The sequence below is a fragment of the Eschrichtius robustus genome, chromosome 17 (assembly GCF_028021215.1).
Source record: "Eschrichtius robustus isolate mEscRob2 chromosome 17, mEscRob2.pri, whole genome shotgun sequence".
Taxonomy (NCBI): Eukaryota; Metazoa; Chordata; class Mammalia; order Artiodactyla; family Eschrichtiidae; genus Eschrichtius; species Eschrichtius robustus.
The window spans coordinates 21578077-21592676 of NC_090840.1; the positions used below are offsets into that span (position 1 = coordinate 21578077).

General features: G+C 35.1%; 1 pseudogene; it reads right to left on the reverse strand.

Annotated features, from left to right (window-relative positions):
* Positions 1-2857: 2857 nt before the first annotated feature.
* On the reverse strand, positions 2858-3488 carry LOC137751560 (calcineurin B homologous protein 3-like; annotated as a pseudogene).
* Positions 3489-14600: the final 11112 nt, after the last annotated feature.

A 14600-nucleotide genomic window follows, 5' to 3' on the forward strand; every position in this document is an offset into this window, starting at 1 on the left:
TAAAGTATAAAGTGATTGTAAGTTTCGGGTTTTGAGAATTCCTGAGTGGCCACGAAAGGAAAAAAAGTCTGAACTTTTCAGGCTTATAAAAAGTTGAAAGTTATGCGGTACTTATATTTAGAGTAGACTCAGTTGAACAGTTTCAGGTTACTGCATGAGCTTAGTAGAATAACAAAATATTGCTACTGCAGAAATAAGTTACTCTGTCACTAGGAACTGCCAGAAGAATCTACTTACATTTGAAAGAATATCAAAGAAACGAAACTCAGAGTTGAAGCAAAAACTGGCCAAAAAAAAAAAAAAAAAATTACGTTGCTTCATGCAAAAGGTGAGAGGAAATAATTTAACCACCATGTTTTAATTTTGTATTATAAATACATACATAAAATAAAATATTTGTATAAAGTTTATAAATTCTTTTTTCAGTTCAAATAAAGGCTATTCTAGGTGGAAAAAAACCATAGTGTGGAATGAGCTAAATATTGGAACTGAATCCCAACACACTTTTTTCAATTTAAGTGGTATTTAGTAAGCTTTTTAAAGCATCATGTATACTCTTATTATATGCAAAGCTTTGTTGAATAAATGTTAAATCTACTGCATAAATCAAGCATGAATAAAATAGTTGTACATTCAGTTATACATTACCCTTTAAAAATAATTTCAAAGACAAACATTTAAAATTTAAGCCTTTACTTTTAAAGTTCTGATTCAGAGTCAAAAATCATAAAGGTCACATGTCCAACTTATTAACTTTTCAGTTTTTTTTTACACTCAAAGTGCATTTCCAGTGACCACGAGCTTTATTACTGAGTAAATGCTGTTTCAGTTTTGTGTACTGATATACTCATGTTTTGTGAAAGAAATATTTACATTTCTATGTTTATGTACTTATGGAGGAAGATTTCTGAGTTAGGGGGAAACATTTCAAAGGAAATTGGAGTTGATAAAGGCAATTGATCTATCATTCACATGCACACATGCATATTTTGTCTTATTGTCTTTCAAGATAACATTTTGATATTTGCATTCTATTTTGTAACCTTATTCACAATCGTTTAAAGAGTATTTCCATGTTTAACTGGTTTTAGTATTCATAATTAGTCCTTTTATATGATGGATTTTCCATTCATTAGTACTTTACTTTTTTTACTATCTCAATTGAGTAAATGTATTATTAGTTTGCCAGGATTGCTGTCACAAAGTACCACAGACTAGGTGTCTTAAACAACAGTAATGTATTGTCTTACATTTCTGGAGGCTAGGAGTTTGAGATCAAGATATTGGCAGGGTTGGTTCCTTCTAAGAACTATGAAGGATCTGTTTTATGTCTCTATCCCACCTGGCAGTCTGGTGTTCCTGGGCTCCTGCTGTTATTACTCCAATCTCTGCCCTCAACTTCACATGATGCTCTTCCCGTGTGTGTGTGTGTGTGTGTGTGTGTGTGTGTGTGTGTATCCAAACGTCCCCTTTTTATAAAGACACCATTCATATTGGATTAGGAGCCTACACCACCCAGTATGACCTCATCTTAACTAACTACATGGGTAACGATCCCATTTTCCTAAACATTCTGAGGCACTGCGGTTTAGGACTTCAACATATGAATTTTGAGAGTGACACAAATCATATTCACATAACAGTAAGTATATTTATAATTAAAAAACTTGGTGGAGTAATGTGAGTAATATGTTTTCTAGTCCTTTCATAAATGAGAATGTTTTCTAGTTTCCTTCATATACAAACAACAATTTCACTGGTTATAAAATGTTTGAATCATCCTTTGGACAAAACGACTTGGAGAATATACCCCATAATCATCTGGTTTTGAAGCCAGACTGATTGTGTTTTCTTTGTGGACATTTCTTCTTCTTGCCCATCTATCTGAAGGCTTTTTTTTTTTTTTCTTTATCATAGATATAATTTGTAAATAATTTACCTGCCACATAGTAAACCAATTTAATTTGCAAAATCTGATAGTATTATTTAGGATGTGGGTTTTGCCATTGAAACAGACGGTCACAGTTCACAAGAGATTAACTCTTATGAACGATTATACCTCATTTAATTCTCTTTCTTGTAAAAGATCCTCTATGCACAAGGCTTTCCTCCATAAAGTCATCAGGGGCCCAGGCTTGGTCTACCTTGATGCTAGTCACCCTCAATACCTAGCTTTCATCTTCTGGTTTGAAATGCTTATTCCAGTTGCTGCCATTTTATCCCCATTCCAGCTACAGAAGGAAGAAATATAAAGACATGGTTATTTGTGTTAAGGGTACTGACTAGAAATTGTACATGTAACTTTTGCTCCTATGCTATGGAACAGAATTAGACACATGACCACGCTCAGCTGCAGGTAATCTGGAGAAATGTAGTCTTTCCATGGGGAGCCAAGTGCTCAACTAAAAATTCTATTAATATAGAAGAAAAAATATATTAGAGGACATATAGTAGACACTGCTATAGTCTACACTTTTCTTCTCTTAAATATCCATTTGTAACCTCCTTCTCATGCATCTGAATGTACTTGCCTTTTTTCAGGGAATCAACCTCAATGTCCCATCCAGTTACTGTATCCTACTGAAAGTCTAGGATCTCTGGAAAATGTGCAGTCCTACTGATTAGGTCTGAATTTGGCTTATCATGGCCCAGCATCCTCTAAACTAAAAGGCAAATTATCTGTCTTCCTCTTGTCAACCCTTCCATAGCCAACACACATATCCAATATGTATATATAATAAGAACATATCAACAACAAATCTTACAAGAGCTGTAGCAAAAAGATGCCAGCTACTCCAGGCCACCCAGGGAGACTGCCCCATTGCAAGTGTAGTTTTTTCAGGGGGTAGGCAGTGGGTCAGTGACAAAAGGTGATGGTTTCCATGCTAAAGAAGGAGACGTGCATGTTGGTCTTGCTGTCTACCCCATGGCCAGAGCTTCAAGGAGTCATCAAAGGTGATCTCTTCAGATATCTGCTCAGGATCTACCTGCCCCGTGCAGATTCTGGCTGACTCCAACATCGCCCCCTCTGCATAGGAGTGAGTGGAATCATTCTCAGTGTGAGGGTTTCTGGAGAGAAGCTCCTCAACCACATTTTGATAGTCTTCCAGCCTGATGCATCATTCCCTGTCTGAGTCATACAAGCAGAACAAAACTCTTAGCTTCTTTTCAGTGCACCTGCACCTGCTCCTCCTCCATGGGTTGGAAGTAAGACATGGTAATCAGGAAGCTCTCGAATTAATCTCCTGGGCCAGGCCACTGAGCCCCTTGCACATGTTCATATTGTCAAAGAAGGCAGATGGCTATTTGGATCATATTTGGTTGAGTTCCAGGCCTGGAACTTTGTTGATGTTCTCCTTAGGAATGGTGGGCTGATCTCCACTCAGCTTCTTAAACCTCCACTGGAGCTGCTGGATCTAGTCTGCTGAGAAGCCTGTCTTGTCCATAAGTTCCCACACATCCTCAGATTGGAGGTGGGAAGTGCCCATGGTGCTCCTGGCAGGGGCTGTGGGAAATGGCTTTCTCACAGGGCCGGGACTGGCATTGGTTCTGCAGCATGTGGTTAGGCCTTGGGTCCAACATGGGTGAGGATGCCAGGGATGGGTCTGAGCCACAGGTCAAGCAGCTTGGGCAAAGAAAACAATATTCATCTAAATAGGAAAGAAAGAAGTAAAACTGTCACTATTTGCAGATGACATACTATTATGTATTGAAAACCCTGAAGATTCTACCAAAAATCTGTTAGAACTAATAAACAAATTGAGTAAAGTTGTAGGATACAAAATCAACATAAAAAAGCTGTTGTGTTTCTACACAATAACAACAACAAGACAATCAGAAAGAGAAATTAATAAAACAATCTCATTTACAACTCTACCAAAAAAAAAAAAAAATAACAAACTAGGTATATAGTTATTGGAGGAAGTGATAGACCTGCACAATGAAAATTGTAAGACATTGATGAAAGAAACTGGAGAATTATTATTGTTAAAATGACCATACTACTCAATGCACAAAAGACTCCAAAAGCCAAAGCAATCTTGAGAAAGAACAAAGCTAGAGGCATCACACTTCCTGATTTCAAACTATATTACAAAGCTATAGTAATCAAAACATTACGGTATTAGCATAAAAACAGACACATAGATTAACGGAAAACAAGAGGAGCCTAGAAATAAATCCACTCATATATGGTCAAATAATTTATAGCAATGGAGCCAAGAACGTGCAATGGTGAAAAAAAAGTCTCTTCAATAAAAGGTGTTGGGAAAACTGGACAGCCACACACAAAAGAATAAAACACGACCCCTATTTTACATTATGTATACAAATTACCTGAAAATGGATTAAAGACTTGAACATAAGACCTGAAACCATAAACCTTCTAGAAGAAAACATAGGTGGTAAGATCCTTGACATTAGTCTTGATAATGACTTTTCTTTTGAAATTGACACCAAAAGCAAAGGAAACAAAAGCAAAAATAAACAAGTGAATAAGCAAGTGGGACTATATTAAATGAGATAGCTTCTGCACAGCAAAGGAAACCATCAAAAAGAAAAGCAATCTACCGAATGGGAGAAAATATTTACAAATCATCTATCTGATAAGAGATTAATATTCAAAATACATAAAAAACTCATACAACTTAATATCAAAAGAAAAACAGAACACCAAAAAACAATCTGATTAAAAACTGGGCAGAGGATCTGAATAAACATTTTTCCAATAAGACATACAGATATACGGCTAATAGGTACATGAAAATGTGCTCAGTATCACTAATTATCAGGGAAATACAAATCAAAACCACATTGAGATACACCTCACACCTGTTAGGACGACTATTATCAAAAAGACAAGAAATAACAAGTGTTGGCAAGAATGTGGAGAAAAGGAAACCGTTGTGCACTGCTGGAGAAAATGTAAATTGTTTCAGTCACTATGGAAAACAGTATGGAGGTTCTTAAAAATTTAAAAATAAAAGTATCTTATGATCCAACAATTCCACTTCTGGTACTTATCTGAAGGAAACAAAAACACTAATTCAAAAAGATGCATGCACCCCAGTATTCATAGCAGGGTTATTCACAATGACCAAGACATGGAAATAACCTAGGTGTCCATCAACGGATGAATAGATAAAGAAAGTGTGATATATATATATATATATATATATATATATATATGTGTGTGTGTGTGTGTGTGTGTGTGTGTGTGTGTGTGTGTGTATAATTCAGTAATAAAAGAGACAAGGAAATCTCACCATTTGTGACAATGTGGATGGACCTTGAGAGCATTATGCTAAGTAAACTTAGTCAGAGAAAGACAAATACCATACGACCTCACTTACAAATGAAATCTGAAACAAACATACCAAAATAAAAAATAAAACTGAACTCACAGATATAGAGAACATATTGGTGGTTACCAGAGGTAGAGGGTGGGGAGTAAGCAAAATTGTTGAAGGTGGTCAAAAGGTACAAACTTCCAGTTATAAAATCAGTAAGTCCTGCGGATATAATGTACAGCATAGTGACGATAGCTAATATACTGTACTGTACATTTGAAAGTTCCTAAGAGAGTTGTTCTCATCACAAGAAACAATTCTGTACCTATGTAAAGTGATGGATTTCAACTAGACTTATTGTGACGATCATTTCACAATATGTGCAAATATCAAATTATTATTCGTACACTTGAAACTAATAAAATACATCAATTATATCTCAATACACAATTTGGGGGATCGTGTAATGGAGCAACAAACAAACCCCCAAATTTCAGTAGCTTATCACAACACAAATTTTTTTCTGTCATGGAAAGTCCAATGGAGATGATCCTTGCCTAAAGCTTTCCTTCAAGCAGAGACGGAGACTTAGAGATTTGGGCTCATTTAATTTTGGGGGGCTGCCATCTTCAACAGATGGTCCTTGAGGTCACTATAGATCAAAAACAAACAAGCAAAGAAACAAACCAAATGCCAAAAATAAACAAATAAAAACTTTCCCATGCAGAATACTGAAGAACAGAACAGTCTCTTTTTCAGATTATGTTTAGGTCATTATTTCTGTTAAGTATTTCAGAGATCAAAGCCATAAATTATTTGAAAGCAGAGATATGTGATAGCTATTCAATATAGGTAAGTTCACCATTTTCCCTTGAAATATTAACATGAAAGATGCGACACTAAACCAATCTCAATGATGCCCCATTTGTCAGGTTAACTACATTCAGTTGACAGTTGTCAGCTAATAAGCTAAATCAGGATCCCAAATTTTTTGATACAACACAGATTTTATGAAGGTAAAAGTGAAAGAAGCAGCTTATAACCACAAATACTGACCAGAAAATTACTTGATAATTTCTGTAATAATATATTTTACATAAAAATAAGAAATAGAAGCAGGCTACAAATGAAGTAGAAAAATAGTCCTATATTGAAACTTTGGAATAAGTCACCCTTAAAAGGAAAATCTAAAAAACACTATTTTGGAATTCGATTTTTATAAATTTTTATTTATAAATTGAGACCTCCATACCTTTGTGTTAATAAATCATTTTGCTTCCACTATCCTTTTAATATTTTAATATTTTATGGCAGCATGGTTAGGCCCCATCTCCTAAGAGAAGCAAAATAGTGTAGAATCTTAGAGCACTGATTCTCCAACTAGACCATCTCTTTCACATCTAGGCTCTACAATGTCATATCTCTGCAAATTTAGACATGTTATTTAGTCTCCCCTTGGATTGGGATGGAGTAACTACACAGCCCCAAACAATCCATTAACAATTATTCTCAGACCCTATAATTGGTACTGAACGACTCTTAGCTGGGCGAACTAGGCATGGGATATGTTTCTTTTCTGTCTGTGCGTGAAAGGACTGATAATTTTATAACAGCTTCAAGCGAACCCACAGCCATCAGAGTCCAGAGGCTGACTTCAGGGGACATGGATTTGGGAAATCCCAGGAGGGAATTTCTGGGGATTTTCTAGTGGAGAAGGAGGGAGGTCTCAGACTCTAGTTCCTCTCTCTTGTCCTCTTCCTCCTTGGGCTCAGTAGAAGCATTGGAGACCTGCCAGCTTCCTGAGCTCTGCCTGAAGATGGCCACCCAGCACTGGTTGGGGACAAGGGCTAAACAGTGGTCACCAGCCACACCTAGGAGCCAGGGCCCAAAACCCAAGCAAGCTCTGGCCACGGGGGCCACTTCTTACCCTCCCAGCTTGCAGGGGGGCCACTGTTTCCTCTAATCTGTTAGTGCAGTACCTGTGCTCCTGGAGGTGGAAAGGTGAGTCCTCCACACTTTCCTGGCTGGGGCCCTCCAGCCTGCTTTTTCTCCATTGCTCCACCGCTCTCTGCACCTTTTCTTATTCTGGTGAAACCCCCTTCCTCGAATTAAAGTCTCTTCTTGCCCCTTTGGGGCTGCATGAAAAAAAAAAAATTAAAAAGATAATTACTCAAATTTCACAAATTATTACTTACACTTTAAAAAACTACACTTGTTTCCCTTAGGATTGTAGACACTTACATAAGAGGGGTAAATGTACTTTTTTTTAACTCAAGCAATATTCAACTATCTGTTCAACTCCTAATCTTTGTGTATCAGGTGACGTATTTTTTCTATCTAAGACCATCTGTTGACAAAAATTATTTTAATTAATTTAGTCATTTGTTAACTTTAGAATGCCATTTATTTTCAAGTAATCTTGATATATTCTTTATGTCCTGTACATTTTTTAAAAGTTTAAGACCATAATTTGATACTGAGGTAAAATCATGCATATAAGTTGCAGGGGTTTTTTGTACATTTTCTCTTACAGAAAAAACATATGTTGACAGAAAACTTCATTCATTTACTTATGAATTTGTATTGATCTTTTGTGTTTTATATATAATAGGTAACATTTATTGAGGGCTTGCTATTTGTTATAAATGTTTTCAGCACTTTAATGGGCTACTTCATTTTATTTTATGACAATTTTATCTGGTAAAATATTATTCCCCTTTACTTGGGAAGTGAGGCCCAAGGTCATATAGTTATAAAACAGACCACACTTCCTCAGATGTTTCAGCCATGAATTATCTATGCTTACTGTAAGTCAGGAAGAACTAGGTAACTATTTCCTGCCCCATAGTACAGAAGAAAGTGGCAGAGGTTTAGAGTGTGGCATTGTAGTGCCTTACAGTTTAATTTTCTAACACAACTCTTTCTCCAAAGAGTTGTCCAGCTGCATAAAATTCCGACTTGAACTTTCCTCAGGGAAGCTAATATGAGTGCTATGTCTACATGGCTGTTTGTAGACATGTAGGTATGGCCCTGAGCTTTCTTGTACATCAGACATTTAGGAACAGATGAAAAAATCAGGAGACAACTGGGATCCTTTGATAGGTGCTGATGATGAGAGAACCACTGCTAGAAGAGACCATTACTCTTCACAGCAGCCCTACTGGGAACTGCAGAAGGCCTCTAGGAGTGAATACCAACAAGACTTAAGGCCAGAAATAACTGCCACATATCTAAGTGGGATGTACTATGGTTCTGATAATGTAAGGAGCAGACTTTATTTCTTCAGTCTCTTCTGTTTCCAAACTGTAGGAATGGATCTGATATTAGATGTTGAGAACTTAGCTTTAATAAATGTAGTCTTTTAATGTGTTCTCATTTAAATACTTTTTCACTCCATGATGGTGTATGCTGGGAGAGGGAACATGCTGGCTGAGTAGAAAAATGGGAGTGGCAAATCAGCAAACTGGAAAATCTGTTTTTGTTTTTTTTTAAATTGTCTTACCCCAAAGTGAGGCCAGTCCTACTACTATATCTCCTCCTTCGAAATTAATATATGATATTGATACTCACAATGTTATAATATATCAAGTGCAATTTATGAAAAGATGACAGAATGTCTTCTTTAGACTATTCATGTCATTTTATTTATTTATTTCATATGACATTCTTCATGTTTCACCTTATTAGATAAACTTTAATCTAGTAGGTAATGAAAAACATTACCTTCCATGGAAATTTGATCCGATATGTTGGGAAGAACATTGAATATTGATTGGGAAATTAGTCATAGTAATTTGAATCTTACAGTAGTATAATCTTTTTACATTATATTCATTTACTCATAAACTATACATTTATTGAGCACTTACTCTGTACCAGGCATTTTGGTAGATGATAACCAAAAGAAGAAATGTTTATGCCCTCAAAGAGCTTGCAGTTTATTAGAAAAAGCATGTTTAAACAGTTTCAGTATAATAAAGTTAATATTAAAATAGAAATACTGTATGTACTAGACAGGTACCTAAATGAGAGAACACTCAATTCTTCCCTGGAGAGGAAAGGCTCAGAAAAATAGTGCAGGGATGATGCAATACAACATATGATTTAAAATGCCAACTTTAAAAATTAGTTTATTTATGTGGGTTTGTCCTTTAAAATATGAGAGATGTAAAGAAAATAGATCTATAAACCAAATACGATTAAAAATATCCAAAGTTCTTCTTGTGAGAGTATCTAAATCATGGTACTGAATTTAATTACATAAGAAAATATGTTCAATTTGAAGGGCTAATCTGTGCAACTTCATAAGGTTTAAAAAATTTTAGGCATGATGGAAAGCTGTTTCATAATGGAGGAAAGTGGGAAAAAACTTTATTTATGTTATTCCATTGGCTTTTGATCTTCCATCGATTTTGTTAACATATTAGCATTTAGTCCTATTTTTGCTCCTTTAATTTTTTTTCTTTTAGTTATTTAAAAATGTTTTTCTATTTGATTTATTTACAGAATTTTGAGTATGTCAAACTTAAATACTATTTTCTGTATTTATCCTGTTTTAATTTTATAGAGATTCTTGACTATGTAGGCTAACATCACAAACAGTTTTTGCAAGTTCTGAACCATTATTTCTTGCCATAAAATTTCTGTTCTTTTTGTTTCTCTTTTCCTTCTAGGATTCCATTTACATGTATGTGTAACATTTTCACTGGTTCCCTTATTTAATTTTTTTTATCCCATTTTCCATCTTTTTGCCTCTCTGTGCTTCAGTCAGCAATTTTCTTAGTATTTTCCAGTGCATTATTTTCTATTTAACTAATCTTTTCTCCAGCTGTGTCTAATATGTTTTGAAACCCATGTATGGAATTGAGTGTGGTGCTCCTTTCAGCTTCTAAACATGTGTTGAAATCTCTTTGCCCACTGATAATATAGATCTTGTTCTCTTTATGTATGTTTTACTTAAATACAATTTTATTAAAATTTAAGTTCTATGATGACTCTTTTCCTTATGAAAAAGTATCCATTCATCACTAAAATAAATAGTAGTATGTATCTAAGGCTTTAGAATTATATTTTCATAAGTAACTTGGGGGACTGTGTTCAATAATATAGACGGCATCTCTGCCTTCATTTGCATTTCTAAACTTTCCATTGTCTTTATTTCAATAGTCAGAAGTTTTATTTAACATCAAAAGTTACATTGGAAATTGCTGAATAAATTTTAAAATCCTTTGTATTCTGTTTTATATTGTTGGTACCTAATAGGGAAAATATTCTTAATAAATTTTAGTGTTAACTGGTAGTATAATGTTGGGAAGTACTACTTTATGTATGAAATTAGGAAGTCTAATAATGTATATATACAACACTCAATAGGTTTTAAATAATAACTTGAATAGATATGTCCCATTTATTTTTAGGATTTCTTTCTTTACATTTGGATATATATGTATTGCATATATGCATAGCCAATACATATATGATGGATAGATAGATAGATAGATAAGCAGATAGACAGATAGTTGGATATAGATATACAGACATAGATATATAGAGAGATATAGTGTTGATGGATAATGGGACCCATGGAAAAACTTTTTACTTTCTATTCTCTTAGTAAGGAGAATTTGCTATCATTGACTTATGCACTATTGTTCTGATTCAACCAAACTCTTTCCCACAATTTTATCCTATGACTTTATTTCAACTGGTCTCCAATTTGAAGAGTACATTTGAAATAACAGGGTCAAAAGAAAATAAAATTTATTAATTAAAACAAAATGTATAACTTTGCATTCCAATTCCCATTCTAATTCCATATAGTGATAGTAAAATAAAACCTAATTAAGATTGAAATCACATTCTCCCTCTCCACTTACCACATTTGGGTAAAAATTGTACTGATTAGTCTGTTGTATTTACTCTACATTGCTCCAGAACTCCAAGGAATTCTCTCTGGAAGGTGATTCAGAACTGAACATGCTTCTAATTTTAAAAAAATCTAAGAATTTTTTTTTTTTTTTTTTTTGTGCCTCACTAATTTTTAGGTACTATAGAAAAATATGTCACTTCTCTTCCCACCACAAAGAACTTACAATATAATTATGGAAATAAGACTAAGAATGACAGCAAAGTCAGGTAACTAATTCCAATAGAATTAGGTTCTAATCATTTTCATTGTGTTTTAATTGTACTTCGATATCGGAAGAGAAAAAGAGTAATACCAAGTCATATATTACAAATATTAAATAAGTCTGTGAAGAGGTTGCGGGATTTAAACTTCGACCTTGCATTTCAAAAAACAGTGAAAATGATGCTCTTCAGCAGGGCACAGTTGGGGATATTGTGCTTCTCAAAGCTTTACCTGTCCTACAAACAAAGCATGTGAGACATGAATTGGCTGAGATCATTTTCAAAGTTGGAAAAGTCATGGATCTAGTGACCGTAAAACCCAGCACAGGAACTACCTTTTCAGAGAGTCCAGTCAGTTTGGAAACCACTCACATAACCAAAAATCAAGAAGAACTAGGTATCTCTTCAACACAGTGAAAGAGGATTGGAAGGCAGAGCCAAAGGAAAATAGTTATAAGTTTGCTTTATGGAAAAATTTTTCTAAATTTCATCACAAACTGTCCAATTTATCTTCTGGTATTTATGAGATAGCTAAAAGTAAATGAAGTAAAGTTCTTGCTAAAATTTTTCATAAAAAAAGACGGTGAAGAATTTTATAACCTCTGATTGTGTAGGAATGATATAAACCATAAAAGTAAGACTGGAAGAGGACAGAAACTGGAAGATACAATAATTAGTCCAGTTTTCTTATATTTTATAATAAGTAATCATTTTATGATCAAGTATCATATCAAAGTGTTAAAAGTATTAATACAAGAATGACTATATATTTAAAGATATTAAGTAGACTTAGTAAATAATACAATAAAGTTGAAATCATGTAGTAGGTATTACAAGCACTTGCTCATATCTTGCTCACTTCTCCTTCTTAAGATTTAGTTTATGGCAAGAAGGATATCAACAGAAATGATTGCTGTCACTTCTGGGCTGACACATTGAATTCCTGCTGCAGACTCCTCCATGTTCCCCTCCCTGCAGAGTGGACCGGAAGCATTATGTTGAGAAGTGAGTGCCACAAGATTGAAGCAGCCTGAGATTCTGAGCTGCCACATGGAGAATAGCTGCTTTGGAGAGATGTCCAGACTGTAGGGTACTTTTTGCAAGACATAAACTTTGTTGTGATAAGTCACTGAAATGTTGTGTTCTTTTTACTGCAGTATAACCTAGTCTTTTCTGATTTACACAAAATAAGCAGTGGTTGGGACATAGTAGAAGAGGAAGTCAATAGAGCTTGTCTAAAGATTTAGATAACTAAGAATATGGCTAAAAGTAATACTTATAATGAAAACCTCTAGAAAATGTATAAACATTCCAAATTATCAGGAAAAACCCCCCACAAACATGCATAAAAGAAAACAAACACTGTTTACATAGTGAAATATTTTAAAAAGGAGTGGGAGAAAATAATGACATAATTAACCAAACATATATATCATTTAAATAAATGTAAATAGGCTTAACTCAACCGTTTAAAGTAAAAAATTTTATAAGAACCAAGAACAAAGCCTAGTAATATATTGTATACAAAAATATACATGTTGCAAAATAACCCAAAAAATCCAAATATGGAAAAGGTCAATCTAGCCAGCCAAGGAAAATGCAAATAAACAAAAATCCAAAAGTGAGATTAGCAATATTAAATCAGAAAAAAACAAAATTCCGGGCAAGAAATAATTAAATGAAGAAAAATTTTAAAATAATACAATTTACAACAAAGATCAAAGAATATATTCATTCATTAAATAAAACAGTAAGAGCCAAATCATCAGGAAATCCAGAGGAAAAGACAGAAACACATTTGTAACAGGAAACTAATTTTTCTTTTCCATTTTAGGTTAAATTAAATTTAAAACAAAAATAAACATGTAAACAGTATAAATAATATTATTAATATGTACTTATAATTTTTAAGTTCTGTACTTTGATATAGAAAATATTCTTTTAAAAATGCTGTTAACTTTGAAATTTGGTCATGTATAATGTCACGAAGCATTTCAATCAACTTTGGAAAGTCAAATTTGTATATACTATACCCTCTGACTTAATTTAAGAGAGCACAAAGTTATATGGGAAAATATAAAAAGTATAATGTCCTAAGCTTAAAAACTATATGTATATGTGTGTGTGTGTATGTAAACATATATTTAACAACTTTATTAAGATGTATTTTAAATAGCATAAAACTAATGCATTTCAAGTGTACAATTCAATGATTTTTTATTAACTTTATTGACAGCTTCAATAATCACCATAAATCAGCCTTAGAGCATTTTCACATCTCCCAAAAGGATTCCTCATGCCTATTTACAGTTCAGCCCTGTTCCCACCCAGATTCCCACTTCTAGTCCCCAGCACCCACTAATCTACTTTCTGTCTCTATAAAATTGCCTTCAGAACTGGACCTTCAACATGGCGGAAGAGTAAGACATGGAGATCACCTTCTTCCCCACAAATACATCAGAAATACATCTACTCATGGAGCAACTCCTACAGAACACCTACTGAACTCTGGCAGAAGACCTCAGACTTCCCAAAAGGCAAGAAACTCCCCACGTACCTGGGTAGAGCAAAAGAAAAAAGGAAAAACAGAGGCACAAGAATAGGGACGGGACCTGCACCTCAGGGAGGGAGCTGTGAAGGAGGAAAATTTCCACACACTGGGAAGCCCCTTCACTGGCAGAGACGGGGATGGGGGTTGCGGGGGGGAAGCATCGGAGCCACAGAGGAGAGCACAGCAACAGAGGTACAGAGGGCAAAGTGAAGAGATTCCTGCACAGAGGATCAGTGCCAACCAGCACTCACCAGCCAGAGGGCCTTGTCTTCTCACCCGCCGGGTTGGGTGGGGGCTGGGAGCTGAGGCTCAGACTTCAGAGGAGGTCAGATCCCAGGGAGAGGACCGGGGTTGGCTGTATGAACACAGTCTGAAAGTGGCTAGTACACCACAGCTAGCTGGGAGGGAGTCCAGGAAAAACTCTGGAACTGCCGAAGAGGCAAGAGACCATTGTTTTAGGGTGCGTGAGGAGAGGGGATTCAGAGCACCGCCTAAATGAGCTCCAGAGATGGGCGTCCACGGACACCAGAGACAGAGACGGGCATGAAATGCTAAGACTGCTGCTGCAGCCACCAAGAAGCCTGTGTGCAAGCACAGGTCACTATCCACACCTCCTCTCCTAGGAGACTGTG